Genomic DNA, 22,374 nt, shown 5'->3' on the forward strand with positions numbered 1-22,374 from the left:
ACCACTACTTTTTAATAGTTGAGGACTTACCTGGAGTTAAGTCCTCCATTTTAACTCAAAAATTGGTGGTATTACCATCTGGTAATGCTGCCGGAGGTAATACTGGAAAAATTCCCCAATGCATAAAATGTGGGGATTTACACTGCCAAACCATCACTTGTAATCCAGCAGTATTACTGGCGGAGGTAATGCTGTCTGACCAAGTGGTGGTATCGGTAATTCCTTTTGCCAGTGCTCTGGCGAACTCGTAATGGGCCCCAAAGTGTGGTCCTTTGGGCTGGTCAAACAAAATGTTCAAACAGGGATATTGATATCTATTTTTGCTCTACAGCCCGATTAGTCCATTTAATTCTGCATCTGTCGTTATTATACTGATTCAGATTGCTGTTACTACTATCATCCAAAATGACTACACCCCCCCGGGCATTTGATTCTTAAAATGACATGATCATTGTCCCTTTCCGGTGTTTTAATGACCATTATATCCAAAGCCAAATCCCAATTCTCAATTCATACAATTAATAAGATTATAATGAATAAGCAATTTGCGATTGGCCTCTCCTAAATGTTGGTTTCCCTGCGACGGCTTGGTAACTGACCATTTTCAGTCTCGGGCACAGTTCTATTAACAGAAAAGCCACGTTCATTACATCTGGATGTTGGCAATTTGGGCTAGTGGTTGATGGGTCTGGGATAGCACAAATCATATCCTCCTCCTGTGAGAGAGTGAATTCAACATCAAAATCTTTAATTCCTCCAAAACTCTAAGATGTACAAAACTCTAAGATCTAATCTACCTTTAGCACCCATGACTGCAGGTATACTAAAATTGTGGTATTCTGGTATAGCTGGAGGATCCATCAGCCAGCTCTTTTGAAAGCAAATGTTATCACGGTGGGCAGTTGGGTTGATGGTTCTTAACTGTTGCTGAGGGATACATTTAGAACTATTTATGATGACCAAATCATTCGCAGACCAAGCAGATATAAGGTGCTCCTTAGGGATAGAGTTTGAACTATTCAGTTTAACTGCATTATTCACAGAACAGCGGGCACTGATTTAGAAATGGATAGAGACAGTGAACTTCTTAAGGCTACCATAGTGCTCCCTGGATAAGCAGATGGCTCTTAATGTTTTTCAGGCTTTTTTGCGCAATATGATTTTACAGGCTGATGGGATAAAAGACCAGTAATCCATCACTAGTAACCAATCAACCAATCCTGTATCAACTAAAGTAACCTCAATTGCATCCCATAAATACTTGAGGGATCTGGTTGCGTTTTGACTTATGTGATATCTTCTCTTATAATAGTCTATAAGTCATTGACATGACGGTGTGAAGGGGTTAACTCCAGAAAGCCAATCCAGATGGGCCTTGTTAGATACGGGCTCAAGGCAAGTGTGATTAATGATTTCTTTAATGAGTAGACAAATCAAAGGCAGCAGGCACCGCCTTGAGAGGCAGGCTCCAACTGGCCAACAATGGAATCAACAGTAAATAAAAACACTCTAAATGGAATCACAATGCTGCTAACCTGCTGAGTGTTAACTTAATACATATATGACAGTATAATTAATGTCATAGTAATTACCTCAACACATCTCCTCCCTTTTAATTTGTAACAGATTTAACCCAGGTAATAATCATTCAACCTGACAGGTTTATTCCTGGCCCTGTTTGCATTCAGACCACCATCATGATTAACAACTCTGTTATTATAGGGTTCACACTCTTGTTCTTTTTCCTCTTCATGCTCAAGTCCATCCTGTTCTTCTCTCTCTCTACACTCAACATCATTGTCACCTTTATTGCACTTAACAAGTCTGGACATTGCCCAACATTCTCCACCCTCCATGATGACAACATTCCCCATTATTACTGCAATTTTCTTGGGTCCAATGAATTTACTGGTACACTCCTCGCTAGATTCAACCAGCCCGGACACAACTTTGTCCCAGGTTGTCTTCCTTTAAGAGACATGAAAGGTGAAATGCCGGTAACAGAGTGTGGGGTCGTGCAGTAGTTGCAGACCATCTCCCTGAGCACAGTCCTCCACTTCAAACCTGAACCCATGGCTAACTGCAAACCTCCTTTTAGAAATCTATTGGCTCTCTCAACAAGACCATTCGCCCTAAGTTGGTAAAGTGCTGTCCTGTAGTGTTTGATACCATATCTATTGAAAAATTCCACCATCCTGTCTGAACAAAATTGGACACCATTGTCCGAAACAAGCTCCGAGGGAAATCCCTCCCTGTAAAACACCTCCTCAAAGAAAGTAATCATTTGCGAAGTGGTTGCTTCCCTAATGGGTTTCCACTCAACCCATTTTGAGTGATAGTCTACCAACACAATCAAGTATTTGAACTCTTCTCCTAGTTCTTAATTGGGACCCATTAAATCCACTGCTAGTTTCCTCCATGGCTCTGCTGGGACACTCACCGGCCTTAAAGGGGTCTCTTTCACAATCTTACTTGTATCGCTTTTCCCACATTCCTTACAACCCCTCACACACCTCTCTACCTCACCATCTACTCCTGGCCACCAAAAGGATTCCCTGATATGTCTCTTGGTACCCCCCATCCCAAGATGGCCTTGGTGAGCTATGTCCACCAACTTGGACCTGATATCATAAGAAGGTACTATCCTCATTCCTCTTCTGAGCTGAGACCCATCCCCTGACAAGTTCAATTCCTCTTTAATACAATAAAACACATCAAACTTCCTCTCTGAGATCTTTTCTAGGCCAACCTGCTTTGACCCAGATTTTGACTTGCCCCAGAACTTCATCCACTTTATCAGCAGATAGCCATTCCTCTTTGCTTATGGCATTGTGTACTATTTCGCAAATACTCACAGTGCTCTCCACATTCACATCTTTGAAATTCTCATTCTGTGTAGGCAGTCTGGAAAGACAATCAGCGACAACATTTTCACCTCCAGGTATATACACCATCTTAAAATCATATGCCAGCAAGTCAACCATCCACCGAGATATCCTGGGTGAACCTTTAGCCCACTCTGCACTGCCCAGCAACTGGACCAAGGGTTTGTGGTCTGTCTTTATAATGAACGACTGGCCGAATAGAAAGAACTTGAAATGGGCTACAGCCCATGATACAGCTAAAGCTTCGCTCTCCACCACAGAGTAGTTGTTTTCCGCCCCCCTCGGTGGTCGGGAGGCAAAAGCTATAACATTTTCAATATTCCCATCATACTGGAAAAGAGCAGCCCCAAGACCTAACATGCTCGCGTCCACAGCCAACACAGTTTTCCTTCCAGAAACAAACCCTCCCAAGGAAGGTGCTTTGACAATACTATCCTTAATCTTAGTAAAGGCATTCTGGCATTCTTCCGACCACACATATCTGGTGCCCTTTTTTAACAAATCTCTCAATGGAGACGATATGGCTGAGAACCCATCAACAAACTTGTGATAGTACTCCGCCAACCCCATGAAAGAGCGTAATTGCTCCTTATCCAGAGGTTGGGGAGCACTCACAATGCTATCCACTAAGGACTTTCTAGGAGATATACCATTGCTGGAGATCTTGTGCCCCAAATAATCTACTTCCGTCACAGCAATTTTGCATTTCTCCCTTTGTACTGTCAGACCCGCATCCCTGAGTCTGACCAACACTGATCTAAGAATATTATCATGTTCAGGCCCATCCCTGGCAAATATGAGAATGTCATCCTGGAATACGGTTACGTTCTCAAGACCTTCAAGTACCGTTTCCATTACCCTTTGGAATACCGAAGCCGCCGAGGCTAACCCAAATGGCATTCTGTTGTACTTAAACACACCCTCAGGAGTAATAAATGCAGTTAAATGTTGACACTCCTTAGACAATGGGACTTGATGATACGCAGAAGAACGATCAATGATGGAAAACAGTTTGGGCTCTCCCAATGTGGACAAAACTTCGGAAATATTTGGCAAAGGATGTCTCTCCACCACTATATTCTTATTGAGACTACGCAGGTCGACGCACAATCTCATTTTACCATTGGCCTTTGTAACCAGAACAATGGGAGACAGCCATTCAGTAGCTACTACGGGTTCAATAACACCCTTGCCAACAAGGCTATTAAGCTCTTGTTTAAGTTGTGCCCTCATCTTCAATGGTACCTGACGTACCTTGTGCACAACAGGCTGGGCATTGTTCTTTAGTCTGATGTGATGTTCAAATTCTTTGAACCTCCCAAGACTCTCAGAAAACACTTGTGGAAATTCCTTGGTCCAGGAATCCCCCACTTCAGCAATAGAGACAGGAATTGGTGCACTAGCCTGTACTCTTATGCCCAGCTTCCTCTGCTCCTCCTAACCTAATAAAGAGGCTCCTTTCTCTGCTACGTGAAATGTGGCATGACAGTCTCTCTCCTTGTACGTTACATTCACACACAGATGGATCTGAAAACAGAAGTCAGTGCATATATAATAAAATGTGTTTCCTTGTTAGCCAATGTGAGGCGTATTTGCAGAGTAACTAGCTTCCTTTCCCTCTAAAACACTGTTGACACTACAATGCCAGGCACTTCAGTGCAGAATAATGTTCCACAATAGCCTTTGCTGCGAAAACCAGGTTGTCAGGCAGCAATTACATCACAGAGGGAGATCCGGGGTTTAAACAATCCAACAAACCAGTCCCACGTTCGGTCTGCCGCTCCCAGGCACAACAAAAGCGTTGCCTGGATACTGATGTCACAATGGGAGGACCGGGGCTCTAGGAGACTGGCACGTCAGCTGAGCGTGTCTTCCAGCACGCACGAGCAACGAAAGCTCGCTCTGGGTCCGTGCTGCAGCTTGCGCGCAACGCCCTTCCTCAACCCAGAGCTCGCGCAAGGCTCCCAAACAGCGGCCCCGCTGTACGGACGCCCGTCCTGAAGGTCCCCCACTTGCCTGAGAGATTGCGGGACTGCGGTTCCTCCAGCTCCTTCTCCTGCCCGCCTCTCGCCTGCTGCACTCTTCGGAGAATGAGGGTCTGGATGGCTTAACAAGAACGGAGGCCAGGAATCCCAGCAGCCTCACGCAGGTTCCGTGAAAGTCCTCGTCGCCAATGTTAGATACGGGCTCAAGGCAAGTGTGATTAATGATTTCTTTAATGAGTAGACAAATCAAAGGCAGCAGGCGCCCCCTTGAGAGGCAGGCTCCAACTGGCCAACAATGGAATCAACAGTAAATAAAAACACTCTAAATGGAATCACGATGCTGCTAACCTGCTGAGTGTTAACTTAATACATATATGACAGTATAATTAATGTCATAGTAATTACCTCAACAGGTCTATCGGCTAATATCAGGTATCACGGCAGTAGAAGACTGAAAGGATGAGTGTTAGGAGGTGGTCCCTGGGCATGTGATGCACAGATTGCCTGACAAACAGGAGAGGAGTTTCTGCAGAAGGTCCCTTATTCTAAGCTGCCTGTGTTTGCATTGTTTTTGGTTGCTAGGTAACGACTGAGGAGGAAGAAGAGATCCGTTATGAGTGGGCTTACTGAGACGGTAGCCTGCGCAAGAGTTATTAAGAAATTTTTTTTATAAATTACAAGAGAGAAAATGTTGTGAAAACTCAAACTTTCTGTGGTCCCTGGTCCATGAGCAGTGAGAGTTACGAGCGGAGGCGAGTGAAGAGAAGTAGTGAAGAAGTGACATCCGTCCGCTAATACGAAGGTGTTTGTATTAACAACTGACAAGATTCGTGCCTTACGAGCGAACATAAAGCCCTGCACGTATGCGCCAGCTCCCTAATCCTCTAATGAAGCAGTAGCACCTGGGGGTCTGAGTGGAGATGAGGATCGGAGAGGCTGGAGGGGGCGGGGCCTTCCAGATATCAGTTGGCCCCGATCAGCTCTTTTCTCTTCAGAGCATATTGCGGATGTAGCACGAGTCCCTCTGCTGGCGAAAAGGGGAAGTTCAACCCAAGAGCGAGGACATCTGCCTGCCACAGAAGGAATTGCAGGCTCATTGCTAAAAAGATTAATACAGGAGAGGAAGGAAGGGAAAAGTGTCAACATCGTGCAGATTGTACAAGGATTACTGGGGAGAGCCAACCCTATCCCTTGGGAAAAGTGACTATCTAGGGCCTAGAACAGTTCTGATTAAGTCCCAGCTCACCAAAGAGGCCAACTACCAGTGTGAGGTAATTTCTACGGTTAAAATTCCTCTGTTTTGTTGAATAAAAGTTACAGTTTTACTTCCTGATAAGAGTGCTGGTCCTTATTCCCACCTAGGAACTTTGACAGACGGATCCAGTGTATGACTGCATTTGTTAGACTATCTGGACTTTCCCATTCCCCATTACTGAGCTTGGGGACCTCTGTCATAAAAGAAAGTTTACATTGAGGTTATTCTACCAGATCCTCCCAAATAATTACCATTCAATACCCCATTTGCACAGAGGGGTAGAAATGATCTGTGTGTGTCTGGGTGCATGCTTGTTCAAAGGAGGGGGTTCTAAAGGATGATGTGCTGTTTTAAAAATTAAATTGATAGTTAAATTGCTGGTAGCATCCAGTCTTACCATTTGCTCAGCATTACAAGGACTACTTTTATGATTCTCAGTTAGGGAACCCTCTTCGTTGTTATTGGTAATGACCAATGGTTGGACAGAACCCATATATACATACAGCCTTTAGCAGTTCCTAAACCCTCCTAATGTATAAAATCAATTCATGAAGATTAGCAACCTCCTTAGCGAAGAAGTCCAAGAACTTTGCACAACACGCACAGGCCTTACATTTCAATGGTTGCTAATATGCCACCATAATATCAGTGTCATTTACTTGGGTAGAAATGTCTACAGACATATACTCCTGTGGGGGTTTTACTACTGCCACTAATGTAGCACAATCATCCGGGTCACAACATTCTATCGAAGGGCTAAAACAATTAGTAACCTTAATTCCTTCTGCAAACGTTATGAAATTATTGGTCTCCTCAATAGTACAGGTTATCAAGTCCTTGTTTCCATGGCAATCATATACCTTCGTTATTGAGGCTGCATGTGCTCCGGCAGAAGGGAATATGTTTGCACTCCCTCCTTGAAACAACAGAAACAGCAGCTCACACACCCAACGCCTCAATCAACCAATTTAGCAGCTTGGCTCCTTAGTTCAAACAATTTCGACATTTGCATTTACCTACACGAAATATGAAATATTGAAGGTGGCATCAACATCCAAAACCAGACATTGTTACTCCAATAAATGGAAGAGGTTTGCCATCTGGTGTACTCGCAAGCAGTTCAGTACCATCATCTGCTTTCCAAGAAACATAACCACCTTAATTTACTTGACTCAGACCTGTTATTCAATTCACTAAAGGTACTTCTGGCAGCATTATCAGCACACACATCTCAACACAAGTTATTTTGGTGGAAGATACCAGTGGTCAAGGCTTTATGGATGGGATGGAGTGCATCTATCTCACTGGTGGCACATCCACCGCCAAGCTAAGATTTCAACATTGTCCTATTTAAGCTTATGATACTACCATTTGAACCAATGCACAAAGCTTCCCTTAAGGACCTCACATACAAGGCTGCTTTCCTTATTGCCATCACTTCTGTGAGAATAACTGTGTCAATGCCATTTGTCTCTATTCACAAGAGAAATGTGGTTTTAAGAACACATCCTAGCTTATCCCCAAAATATATCTCAACAAATCAGTACATAGAACTGCCAGCTTTCTTTCAGCTCCCTCCTCAGAAGAGTGTTGGGAGGGTACTTCATACACTTGATGGTCATAGGGGGCTCATGTACTACCTCACTAGAACAAAAGAATGTAGAAATACTGACCAGTTCTTGGTTTCGTTGTCAACAGGGAGAGTGGGAGATCCAATCACAAAGTCAACTATTGCCAGTTGGATTGTTAATTGTACACTACAGTGTTACGTTCTTTCCAACAGCACTCTCCATTTTACCCCTAAATCACACTATACATGTAGTGTGAGAGCTATGCTTGCTTTCATTGCTAATGTACCCATGTAAGCAATTTGTAAAGCAGCAAGCAAGATGAACTTCAGTGCACACGTTCACTCAGCGCTATTGTGTAGAGATTCAAGACTTACCTGTTTTTTAAGGGGATTTTACTAATCTTTGTTTCTGCTGGTTCAACTTCTAGAGAGAACTGCCATGGTGGTGTAGTCCTTTGTTTGTTTCTGTTCCCTTTTCCTCTCTCCTTCCATGTTAATAGCAATTGGCTGACGGAGTGCGTGCTGCCTGTCCATTGTCTGTAGTTTTCCCTGCCTTACAGTTAGTAATCCATAGGCATCCTGTACAGTAAGCACATGGCTAGATGTTTACAGCCTGTTTGGGGTAATTTGGTGGGGGGTGGGGGGTATATCTGTTTTTTCTGCTAGGGTGCCTGTCCATTGTCAGTAGTTTTCCTGGCTTGCAGTTAGTAATCCATAGGCATCCTGTACAGCAATCACCTGGTAAGATATTTCCAGCCAGTTTGGGATAATTGAGGGGCGGGGGGGGTGGAGGGGCGTGCTATCTGTGTTTTAAGTGGAATTTACAAAGCGTTTTTTCTGCTGGGGTGCCTGTCAATTGTCGGTAGTTTTCCTGGCTTGCAATTAGTAATCCATTGGCCCCAGCCTGCTTTTCACTCCCTCTGATTGGCCTGGAACGCCTGACGCTGACAACCTACAGTGACAGATAAGGTAATTGTTGTGTGGGTGGGGAATACAGCCATTGCTCTACCACAGAAAAACCCCACCGCTCTTATTACTGGTTATCTAGCCTAATTGTGTAAGGTGTTCATTTTGACACTCAGTCTAAGTGTGTGAAATAGCTATACTTTAGATGGTGCCTAAATTACGTACAATAGTCATACTTCACACCTGAACTGTTGGTATAGCTGTGTTATATTCCCCTGCTGGGCTCTGAGATATAGCTGTGCTGCACCTCATAATTAGCCATTGTGTTCCATACCATAGCTAATTTGTGTTCAACGTTTCCATACCGTGTAACTAGCCATTGTAAGGGAATACGGGCGGGAACTACAACCATTACTGTGTTCCAGACACAAAGCCAGTCTTACACTACTAATACTATTCTAACTGTGCTGACATAGTTGGCCTTTAACGTTCAATTGTGCTACCCCCCATAGTCAGATATTTCATTTGTCGCAAATTTAGTAATGGATAGAACCCCTTTCAAGTTCTGGCCAAAGTGCAACATAAATTCCCCTGGGTTAGCAAGCACCTGGCGTGCAACCTTTGTCTCACTCGGGACCACGTCGAAGGGAACTGTCGAGCCTGTAAGCTCTTTAAACCCAAGACGTTATAAGACCATTTAACTAAACACTGGGCACACCAGGCCAAAGCCACCATGGACGTTGAAGGGACCTACAGTGACGGCAGCAACGCCGTGTTTTCAGACGGCGAAGGCGATAGGGAAACTTCGGTTTCCCAAGTGCAAGCCCCCGACCCCAGCAGACAGACCCGTGGCCCTGTTACGGGGATGGCCCCCGGCGGCACCAGCGCTCACACAGCCCCTTTCACTAAGCACACAACCCCTTTCACTAAGCACACAGCAAAGGGCCCTGACTCGACACGTCTGTTGACCAAGGGCCTGCACACAATGTCTAGGGATATGTCCGTAGATGCACTGTCCTCTGGGCACTCGAGGTCACGATCGCGCTTGACAGGTCCCGACTGTTGAAAGACAGAACAGACTTCATGCCTAAATCCATTCCCGAACATCGCACGTGGCAGACGAGACATTGGATCACCCCACAGCCGAAGTTCAACATGCCTCGTTGAAGAAGGCTAAGGACTCCATACAGTCGGGATTAGCCCACCTGCTAAAGTAACATGTCCCTAATGGCCTACTGGAGGGTAAAGAGTGCAAAATGCACTCTTCTAAGACCCCTCACAAGGAAAGGTCCTACTCTACACCCAGGGACAGGGTTTCCCAGCCACACAAAGAAGGGGATTCACTCCCCCAAGAAGAAGAGGAATCTTTGTCATCAGCCCTAAAAGAAAATAAGGGTCAGCCATCACCTCTAGCCCTAATCACACCTCCGGCTTTTCCTCTAGGCCCTATGTCCATTCAAAGCTCGGCCCAATGGGCATGTGAGGACATTGATGGAGTCATGAGAAGGATGAAATTTACGGCAATTTCTTTTTTTTCTTTTAAACCCCAATTTTATCCAAAACGTCCAAATCACACCTCCCACTACAGCTGCCTCGGGTTCTCAAGTCCCTGTAGATGCCCCTACTCCTCAGCCCCCTTCTAAGAGGGTTTGTCCTGATACCCTGGCTATTCAATCCCAGGTGGACCCACCCTTCATTGATCTCTATGACCCAGACTCTGACACTGAAGATACCTATACAGCTCAGGAGGCCAGAAAACAGGGCTATGGCAATGACGATGAAGAGGAGGACATGTATAACGTAGCCTCTCCCATCACTCTAGATCCCCCAGTAGTAGATTCACCCATAGACAACCAGACACTACAAAATGACATGCTCATCAAGGCAGCTAAGCATTTTCAGATAAGAACACAAGAGACTAAGTTGAGGACATTTTAGGGGATAAGAAAGCAGTCACGCAGTCTATCCAGCAGAGGATCCAACCATCCCTGGAAACTCCTAAGCAGATGCGGACAGTTGATCTGCACATAGAGACGCTCTTCTGCCCTGTTCTCACAGATCCCCCTTTATATAGGGGACAGCTCAAACCTGACTCTCTTGTAGTTACAACAAGAAGGAAGAGAGCAGGGACACCATTAGCCTCTTCAGAGGCACCAACAGACAAGGAAAGTAAGAAGCTGTATACTATGGGGTGGAAAGTAGCCTCTTCTGCAGCCTTTCAGGGCTAGAATAGCTAACAACACCACTCTTCTGGTGAGTTATAACTGCCATAAATGGGATGAAGTGTCCGCATTATTGTCTTCAGCTCCTAAACCCCTTAAGACTCAATTGGCCCTTGTAGCGGCAGAAGGCAGAGCAATTTCTAGCTGCATTCTGAAGAGTAATCTAGACACTGCTGACAATGCAGGCAAAATTATTGCAGTGGGAGCCATTATTAAGAAACTTGCTTGGTTACGCCAATCCGGCTTCAAGCAAGAAACTCAAGCTACACTTCTCAATATGCCTATTGAGCCCAACGTCCTCTTCGGAAAGGCTGTTGAAGATGCCCCCAACTCTGCAAAGGGGGAATACGACACCCTAAAGTCCTTGGGCCAGCCTAACAATAAACCTACAGGCCAAAGGGGTAATAATAGTAATTTTCACTGCTTTCGTGGACAAAATTCAGAGAGAGGTTCAAACTACAATCGGAACCAAGGATCGTCTTTGGGTAACAATCAACGTCAGGCCTCACAGGGTTACCAAAGGGCACAGCGCAGGTCTCATGGCCAGGGGTGGTCCTCCACTTCTAGAGGTGGAGCCACATCTTCAAAACAGTGACTACACGCTTCAGGTGCCCTCCCATGCCTCTCCAGTAGGAGGGCATATTTCAAACTTCACCCAAGTATGGGAGGGCATCACCTCAGACAAATGGGTGCTATCCACCGTGGCAGGCGATTGTGTGGAACTAATCCAGCAACTCCAGATCCATCCCCCGCGTCAAGTCTCACTCGAAAGAAGAACAACGCATCCTTCTCGAGGAAATTGTAACACTGATCCAAAAGGACGCCACAGAAGTCGTCCCGGCGAACCAGGTAAACAAGGGTATTTATTCAACCTACTTCCTTGTGCCAAAGAAAGATCTATCAATGGACCCAACATAAGACCTGCGCCCTGCAAACAACTATGTCAAGCCACAAATATTCTGCATGACTATGCTACAAGAAGTAATCCCCCTGCTAAAGCAGGGAGACTACATGGGAACATTGGATTTGAAAGATGCCTATTTCCATATTTAAATGTTCCCAGCGCACAGAGGAGTCTTGCAATTCAAGATAGCGAACCAGCACTACCAATTTATAGTGCCACCCTTCGGAATAGCATCCGCTCCAAGGGTATTCACAAAGGTACTGGCGGTGGTGGCAGTGCACCTGCGCCTGGAAGCAATCCCAGTGTACCCTTAACTGAGCGACTGGCTGATTACATGGGAGGCTCCCCATATTTGCAGACGAAACATTTAAAGAACTATCAATCTTCTCTTTCAATTGGGCTTCTCAATAAACGAGAAAAAATCAAGCCAAGTGCCAAGCACAACCAAGCAGTTCCTGGGAGCTGTAATAGACTCAAAAGAGGGGTTAGTCTTCCAGTCAGAGGAAAGAGTCCAAAATATGTTACTGCAAATATCTCATCAGGCCGGCCACCAGATAAGCGTACGCAAAGCTATGCGTTTGCTAGGCATGATGGCATCTTGCATTTACCCGGTCCCACACGTACGAGAAACCGTGGTCTCGGAGAAGCAGTCACTGGGACGATCTAGTGGTCGTTTCTCCAACACTGGTACAAAGCCTTTGCTGGTGGACAAGAGAAAATCTGTTGAAAGGAAACCCTTCCATGATCCAGAAGTGCAGGTGGTAGTTACGACAGACGCGTTTCTCACCGGGTGGGGGGGCTTATCACCTTTATCACACAGCACAGGGTCTGTGGACTCGTGCAACAGTGCAGAACCACATCAATCTGCTCGAGCTACTGGCGGTGTTGAAGGCCCTTCAGGCATTCGAGATACACCTAGCAAACCAGTCCGTGCAAGTCCTCACCGACAGCACTACAGCGATGTTTAACATCAACAAACAGGGGGACACATGCTCTCCAAATCTGTCCACACTAGCACAACAAATTTGGAAATGAGCACTCAAACGGAAAATATTCCTATCCTCACAACACGTTCCATGGGAAGTCAACTCTCTAGCCGACTCACTGAGCAGAGATCCCCTACCAGAGGAACACGAGTGGCAACTAGACAGAAGGGTCATAGACAACCTCTTCTCTCAATGGGGTTTCCCCACGCTAGACTTGTTTGCTACAAGCGAAAACTAACCATGCCCAGACTTTGTGTCAAGGTTCCCCCAACCAGGCTCAAAGGGGTACGCCCTATGGATGACTGGTCAGGAGATTTGATTACGCTCCCCCTCGACTCCTCTGATGAACAAAGTGGTGAACAAGATCCACAAGGAACAAGTAATGCTCATCCTAGTTGCGCCTATGTGGGCAAGACAGGCATGGTATCCACATATGCGCAAACTGTTGATGTGCGACCACATCAAGCTCCCGTGCCAGACCAACTTACTCACTCAGCACGGGGGCTTAACAGTGCACCCGCAACCTCACTCGATGAACTTGGCAGTGTGGATCCTGAAGTCATAGAGTTTGAACATCTTAACCTACCACAAAGGTGTATGGATATCCAGAAGGAGGCACGAACGCCAAACAATAGACACTGTTATTTCGACAACTGGAGGAGTTTTTTAATTTGGTGCCAGTCTAAACAAATTAACCCCATGGAATGTACCCCATCCCACATTCTAAACTATATGCTCCACTTGCCAGACTCAGGGTTAGTATTCAACGCTATAACAGTCCACCTGGTGGCCCTGTCGGCTTACACCACCTCCCACAATAAAGTATTGTGGTGGAAGATACCGGTCATCAAGGCATTCATGGAGGGAGTAAAAAGATTTGAACCTCCAATTTCAAACCCACCGCCAGGATGGGCTCTCAATGTAGTACATGCTAAGCTCATGGGACCCCCTTTCGAGCCGATGCACAAGTCAAGTCTTAAACACCTGACTTACAAGACTGCCTTCTTAGTGATTATTACTTCCATAAGAAGAGTTAGTGAATTGCAAGCATTGTCAGTGCAGGATACTTTCTTTGTCATACACAAGGACAAACTGGTTTTACATACTCATCTTAGGTTCTCCCCTAAGTTCATCTCTAAATTTCATGTGAACCAGTCCAATGAGCTTCCGACTTTCTTCCACAACCCAAAAAGCTCAGCTGAGGTTAAACTCCACACACTAGATGTGAGGAGGGCGGTCCTTTACTATGTAAACAAGACCAGACCGCTAAGAAAATTAAGAAAAACAGACCAACTGTTTGTCACCATAGCCCCAGGCAGAGAAGGGGACAGCATTTCCAAGAATGCCATCTCCAGCTGGATAGTCAGATGCATACAAATATGCTATTCTCTGTCAGACAAGACACTGACTTTCACGCCGAGAGCTCACTCCACAAGGAGCACAAGATCTACTTTGGCATTTATTGCAAATGTCCCCTTAGACAGCCTTTGCAAAGCAGCTACATGGAGCTCAATACACACTTCCACCCGGCACTACTACATTGATACACATTCCAAGACAGATACACAGGTGGGACAAGCGGTTCTAAAACATCTGTTTGCCCATGAATCTTCTCACAACCCACCACCTTCTCCTAACACTGCTCGCTAATCTATGCACAGCATGTGATCTAAGCAGATTCCACAAGCTTTAGAAGGGATACATTACTCACCGTAATTGTATTTCTGATGCTTGTATCTGCTTAGATTCACATGCACCCACCATTCCTCCCCTTGGAGAGAATGTGCATGGATGATTATGAGCTTGTCTGATGCTTATCTGCTTGGATACACCTGTACTCGCGCTACACTTCATGCTACCTCACATCAGAAACAAAACAATCTGAGTGAGCTTGCGCATGAAGGAAGTACAGTGGACGTCACACTAGGGATAGTATTACTGGCACACCCTGTTGATGTCCATTTTCGAATTCTAAGCAGATACAAGCATCAGAAATACAATTACAGTGAGTAATGTATCCTATATAACGGCAACTAAGGGATGTGGGGGATCTTGGAAAGAGGAGGGGGTACTTGGTGAGTGCCTGTGAGGACAGGGAAGAATTTGTGATCTCTAAACCTTTTTGGGGCAATACCAGGGGAATCCCACAGGCATGGGTCATTTGTTGTCATTATATGTATAGTTAGTTGTCGTTATTGGGGGAATATATGTGGAATCCTGTGGGAATCAGAAGAGAATGTAAAAAAAGGAAATCTTACACCTACAGTGATCACATGTACTAGGCAGGGGGTAATGGGTCTTTGTGCCATGGCCAGTTGGTCCCTAAGAAACCTATTGGTGCAACATGTACAGAGGTCACGGCTGAAGGCCTATGCTAGTGTGCGCCAAATAAATGTTTTGGTGGACGCCAAATAAATGTTTTCGTGCAACAAGTACAGTAGCGAAGGCTGTGACCACTGGAAATGGCAAAAGGGCATGGCTAGTGAGCCCCAAAGCAATTTGAGATAAGGGTGGTGTTGGAACAGCTACACTACCTTTCCCATACACTAGAGGGAGCCTTCCTGCAACAATTGCAGAGTAATGGTTAGTTCCAATTTTATTAGAACACATTTCATTTTATGTAGTGAACTGCATTGTATGTCAAACCTTTACTGCTGGGCACACACTGCGTACAGTTGGAGGAGTTATCCCGAGACCTAATGGTCCCTTTCAGCATTTGCATATCGACTATGTCGATATGCTGCAACTCTTTAATGGATACAGATATATGATTGTAGAAGTATGTCACTTTTCAAGGTGGATTGAAGCTGGTACATGTACACATCCAAATTCCACCTGCGCTGCGAACATTTTATACGAGAAGTATTTCCTAGGTGGGGAATATATGAAGTATTAAGATCAGATAATGGCCCTCATTTTGTCAATGAAGTATTTAAACAGATAAGCATATTGCTCAGTATAAAGCACAAGTTTTCATTGGCTTATCACCTGCAAATGAACGGGATCTGTGAGAAACTCAATGGCTTGCTTAAAGAAATAATACCCGACTTGAAGCTTAACTTGAAGAAGGGATGGTTGCATTGCCTACCACTGGCATTGTATGCGTTGAGAATCAACCAGGTTCCGACCACCATCTTACATTCCATGAAATAGTTACAGGGAGGCAGATGAGGACACCCCTCACACCTCCATCTAGAACTAGAAGTGATGACCAGACGACAGCAGTATTGTTAGGAAAGGAGTTACGTGATTACTTAACTTGTATGACTTCAAGTACCTCTGTCATTTCAGATCAGCTCAAACTGAAGGGGTGTGGGGCTCAGAACACAGATGGAGACAATTCAACAACCGGATGTGAAGAACTAAGTCTTCCCAAACTTTTCCCCGGTGATCAGGTCTTGATCTGGAACATTACTCGTTGGTGGCATGAGCCACGCTTTAACTGCCCATTCATTGTGGAGGACGTAATGCCGTCAGCAGGGAAAGTGCAAGGCAGACGTGCGTGGATATTTCTTGGAGATGTAAAGAAATATGCTGGAGAACCCCCTTGACCCCCAGCCTCATTGGAAGCAAGCATCAGGGCAGAACCTCAGCACGTGCAGACACGATCCATGACGAGGAAGAAGGACGCAGAAACTGTCAAACAGATTCAGAATACTTTGGACTGTGGCTTGTTTCAGGACACTCTTTTAAGCTGCTAAACAGGAGTGAAAGAAGGTTATTTCTTTTTGAACCACAGGAGTTTGCTAAACATTGGACTGAGACATGCTTAAGTCTTGATCGGGGAGGAAAGAATGCCAAATTTGGATTTCCTTTTTGACGACTGGAGGGGGGAACAGTTTCCCGATTCTTTTCTCACTGAGTTTCTCTTTGGAGGCGCCCATGGTGGTGCCCAATGACAATGTTCATCAGATCATCCTTGCTATTTTTCTCTACATTCTTCATTCTTGCCCTTCTTTGGTGGGGAGAACTACTGACGTTCATAATTTCCTGCAAAATCCTAAGAATGGTCCAATCGTGAGGAGATTGCTCACAGCCATAATAGAGCAAGTTCTCCAACTTCCTGATTACAGTGGGGAAAACACAAATGCCCCTATCAAATGAAAATTTTCATGGACTAGTAGCTTTGGTTTTCCACTACCTGACTGAGGAATGCCCACATCTTGTTTGGACGACAAACCTATGTTCGCACTTTTGAGAGTTCAGATGAATACAGTGGCACTTAATGAATTGCTACGCGACATAATCGAACAAGTTAATCTACATTCTGAGCGAACACTAAGGACATCCTGAATAAGACCTTTGAGGGAAGAGATCCAATGTCTACTGTCTGAAGTCTTTTTTCCCTTGATGGAGGAGCATCCACATTTCATCTGGCGAAAGGACAATTCCTTTGTTTACATTGGGAACTTTGTTAGACGTCCTGCAATCAGTCAGCTGATCGAGAAACTTGTGGAAGAGATTCAGCATTTTCCAGAATATTGCATGATGTTGCCCGGATAAAAGTTGATTTTTCCTTCCTTAAAAAAGATAGAGAATGGGCAGCATCAATAGTAATAATGTTATGTCCAACAACGAGAGACCTCCGTGATGTGCAAGAAGCTACTGTTGTAAGAAGTGGGCCTACCTTTACGTCATTTATACATGCATTTTGTTTATAGTGATACTTCTCTCACATACAGTGCGCACTGCTTACTTTCTGGATCCAAATAAAGCAAAGGTTCCTCTGTATCTTCCGATGCAGAAGGGGGGTACAACTGTGCCAACTACAAGGCAGCTGAGACCTTATGTAATTGTCCCTACTCTAGCGGAACATTCAAAAGCAGTTCTGTAATAGATAAATCTAGGCTTCCTTTTGGGGGAAGGTCACGTATGGAGATTATGAGACACCTTTTTTCCTCTATATTATGTTAATAGGATGAAGCTTCTGGAACTTTCTCCTACACAAGTAGTACATGTAAAAAAATCAAGTCCACTGACAAATGTTTCTGTAATCGGTCCAGTAAGTAGGAATTTTGCTGACATACTTTATGAGATGATTATTGAAACTCATAAGAAAAGAATGAGACCTAGGAGAAGTGCTACGGAGGATGATCATGAGTTAAATGATTACCTGGATAGTACAGCACACTTGGAGAATAACACATGGTATCAGCATATGAAAGAAGGGGTAAGGAGGATCTCGAAGGAGGAATGCTTTATATGTGCACTCCTGCCTTATAGCATGGGGAAGTCTAAGATCTTCGTAGCTATTGAAATAGATAACCAGACAGCACATTGTCTATCACACATAGCACTCTGCCATACAAGGGGTCAGTTGATGGGCCGAACAGCCTATCTTAAATGGGCAACTGAATGGATGGATCCTGAAGAAGATGATTATGTGCAAGATACAAAGACAAGGTTAAGAGCTCACACCAGGAATCACGTGAACAGATACGAAAAACCTGGAGTAAAAGGAGCTGGAATCAGATGGGAAGTAAACAGAAGACTGCAGAGTCCAGGAAAATATGTAGAAGAAATTCAAAGATGGACGAACAGAGGACAGATGCAGATCTAGGGATCAGTGCTTTCACCAGATGGCTGGGAAGAAGGAGTTGTCTGCAGAGCCTGGGTGGTCGTTGGTTTCTATCAGCCAACCATTGACATAGTGCAGAATGGATTTAAACCTCTATGGCAGAGACTTTCCAAATTGCTGACATGGGTCGAAGATAAAGGAGGACCCTTGCAGATAGTGCCTTTGGAAAGTGCAAACTGTGCTTCAGAAATAATGGCACAAGAAAAGTTGGAGGTAGCCAGAACTGTGGTCGAATCTTTGATGTACCAAGAATGAGCATTGGAACAGCAGTGACAATGGATCACTACTTGGTGTGTGGATCCAGAGCTTATATGAAGCTGCCCAAGGACTGGGGAGGACGATGTTCCATACTAAATGTTCATGTTCCAGCGTTGGTGATTCCAAAAGTGACCTGAACATTGACAACTTTCCAAAATCAGATGCTCACCTGAGGAAGAAGAGACTTGTGGAACTGATAAGTAGAATGAACAGCGAAAACTATTTCTCAGCCAAGTCAATAGAAGCCTTTGATGCCATTCCATATGTATACAGACTGTTCAGCGAGACTTCATCGATATCCATGTTGATCTTTATGCCGAGTATCCAGGTTGGAGCAAATACTAAATGGTTGAAAATTACCAGATGGGAACTGTTGCAGACAATCAACACTACCATAAAGGGATTCAATGCTATCAGGGAGAGCTGAGAGCCATACGACTAATGACTCTTCAGAATAGATACGTCTTGGATATGATCACAGCTATGGATGGAGGTCTTTGTGCAAAAATAGGAGAATCATGTTGCACATTTATACCTGTTCATGATGACATGAATGGCACCCTGACAGAGGCCATAGAGATGCTGACGAAGCTGCATGTCCAAACGGTGGACGAAGTGGAAGTCATTGCTGATGATAGATGGTTTGCAGCGCTCTTTTCTTGGGTTCCACAATGGATGGCAGATATTTTCAAGTTTCCTGTAGCCCTGATAGTAATGGTATTGCTTGGATTATGTGTGATTATGATAATAATCTCACAATGCAAGAAGACAGCAAAGAAAGCCATAGGGATGAAGATCATGAATGATGTTGAATCAGGATGGATGACCAAAGAGTTAACAGATGAAGAAATCGGATCTTTCGTGAAGGCCAGTATCCATACACCTGAGGGAACGAAATTCCTGTATCCAAAGAATCATAAGAAGTATGTGAGAAGATGGATCTATTACAGTTCAAGTGGCCAGTGCATGCTCATGACTTGGAACAAGGATGAGCATGTGAAATCAGTTGGATGCCTGAAAGGAGTAATCAAGATATGAGTCCCAAAGAAGCATTTCTTCAGACAAGGATGTCTATATGTGAAGAATGATGGGAGAGTGGTCGATGAATCACCCATAAGGGGAGTGTAGAGAAGGAGCTAAGTACCCCCCCACCTCAAGCATCTCGCCCATATTGCCTATATGTTGGGAGCCAGAGTGTTGAGACATGTGAAGTACCAGTGAAAATACTGATACCAAGGAGAATCCTGGAGGCAAGGTTCCCATTGAAAAAACCATACCTGCATACGAGACAGTATGATGGACATTTGAATGAAATCCCAGAAGAATCAGAACCAATGAATGAAAGAGCAGATTTGTGACATCACACGAAGCCAGACTGTTATACATGGAAGAGATGCAGGGACAAGAGAAGTGAATATAGTCTATAAGGCATCAAGACAGTATCAAGATAAGTGACATCTCGGGCTCGAGATGAAGAAACGATGAAGATATCAAGTCATTTTACACATGTGCAGATGCAAAGAAAAGCAAGCAGACAAGTTATTTGTGGTGCTAGCTATGTAGTGAATAGATTGCTGCATGTGACAAAGTATACATATGTAGGAATGAAGTAAAGAATTGATGTTTCCACAATGTGTTATAGCAGAGCTGGACCAAAGAAGGAAGGCCTTTTCCCAGTGTGTTGCAGTTGAAAAACAACGAATTTGCAGAAGTGAATCTCAGAAAGGCGAGGCTGGATGAGCCCACAAGAAGACAAGGTTGTATTGGACTGGATGAGCAGACATTAGTTACAATTATGTGAAAGAATGAAACTTCTGTTCAGAAGGCAAGGACGAAAACAAGGAAGACGTCAGAGGTCTATTAAAAAATAGTATTTTAAATGCACTAGAGCTCAAATTTGTGGTCTTCAGTCACGTGGATGGATGAATTTGGACAAACATGATGAACTACATCTACGCATAGAGGAAGCGCGTGCCTGTACTCCTCTGTATTCTCCAGGGCAAAGAACATTTCCAAGGCCAAGTTCAAAGCCTTAATTGATGTGCAGACCAGTGAGGTGATGATAGATGATATGCTCATTGGTGGGAAGCTATGGTTATAACCAGCTCACCAGCACCTAGAAGTCCAGCCTGCATGCTGCTAACGTGGGTGGAAAAGTACTGACGGATGTAAGAGTGCCAACCAATTGTAGCGGGCCGCATGATTAAGAGCCGTATAGTTTGTGTAACCAATAGGACGTTGTGTATTTAGTGACGTTCATAGTGACCTGTTTGAGGGGAAGGCTTAGTTGCCCCACCTGATGTTAAGGAGCCTATCACTTTCTTAGACTAGTATGGAACGTATACTTAGATGGTCCCTCTAAGCCTATCACATTTGCCACTAGGTTTTTGTAGTTTGCCACGTAGGATGACGTTAGTAAGTGTGTAGGTTAATGTAATCAATTATGAGTTTTTACTATAAGTAAGATGTTTTTTCTGAAACAAATTGAGAAACCATGCTATGAGACGTCCGTTGCACTCCCTGTTTTCGATCATTGATATTAAAACAGCTCACTTTTGCCAACTTCCTGAGTCGTTTTGATTATTGATGTTTGTGTAACTTCTGCATCCCCATTCATCTCAAAGTATTGCTACTTCATCTTAAAAGGCTGGGTCGGCTGTCCCGCTTCGTAGCACTTTAATCTAAAGCGCTTTACATAAGTCATATTTCGATTCTCTACAATTGTTAACCAATCGAAATTTATAATCGATAAGACAAGTTTATCTAAGTAGCTAAGCAGATATTCTGTGGTATTTGTCATTTGGTCTGCCATGTGATGGCTTAGCCTGGTTGTCCTTGGACCATATCTGTAGTATTTACTTTGCAAAATCGTGCCAGTTTTTATTTGGAAAATCTGGTCACCCTAAGCATGACCAACAAAACATGAGGGCCCTTAATATATTTATTGTGGAAAAGACTGCAATCCATTAAGACGGTTCTCTTGCCACTATAATTCAACACCAAATTTAAAATCTCTAGGGAAAGGATATTGCAGCATTTAACAAGCAATTAATTAAACGTGAAGAGAATTGCTCTGGGATAGCAAGCATGCATTTCTCCCACCCTGGGAAATTGGAAGTGCATTGGGTGGTGGGGCAGCTCCCTAAACTTTACTAATTCTGTTTAATGTTTAGACTGGCTCCACTCATCTTGCAATTCAGATCATCCGGATTACTCTGATGATGGGCTAACTTCAATTTACAACCAAGTTGTCTTAAATTACTCCTCTGGGAGTCTATGGAAATCCATGAAAGCATTTGCAATGACCTGCAGCTATTGAAAGTCAAAGTGTACATTGGGTAATGAGATGGTGAAACTCAACGAGGCACACTAACAAACAAGCGGAATATAATTGATATGCAGGTTTTATTGTTTTTTAATCTTCACTGTGCTAAGTCATTTTTAACTTTCAAGAACGACAATTTGGTAACTACATAAAACAAGCGCCATCAATTTCAAATTCTATGAGAATATTTAACTTCACCTATATTCTTCAAAGGTTCAGGGGACAATTGCATATTTACAACCAAATGAGAGATGGAATCCTAATGGGAATTGCCTTGGACCCACAACCTACTGAGTGGGTCAAAATCTGGTCAGCAATGTTGAAAGAAGCTCGTATGACCGTCCCAAGGCATACAATAAGCAATGTCGTATTGCTATTTGCGATTACAATATCACAGGTTTGCTGATTACTTCCTTACTTTTGAGATCTGAGAAATTCAATCTCTCCCCTCTATTGGATAAAGGCATGAAACACACAAAGCGCAAACAGCCATGGACCAT

This window comes from Ambystoma mexicanum, chromosome 3q (genome assembly GCF_040938575.1).
Source record: "Ambystoma mexicanum isolate Mex_15411 chromosome 3q, UKY_AmexF1_1, whole genome shotgun sequence".
Taxonomy (NCBI): domain Eukaryota; kingdom Metazoa; phylum Chordata; class Amphibia; order Caudata; family Ambystomatidae; genus Ambystoma; species Ambystoma mexicanum.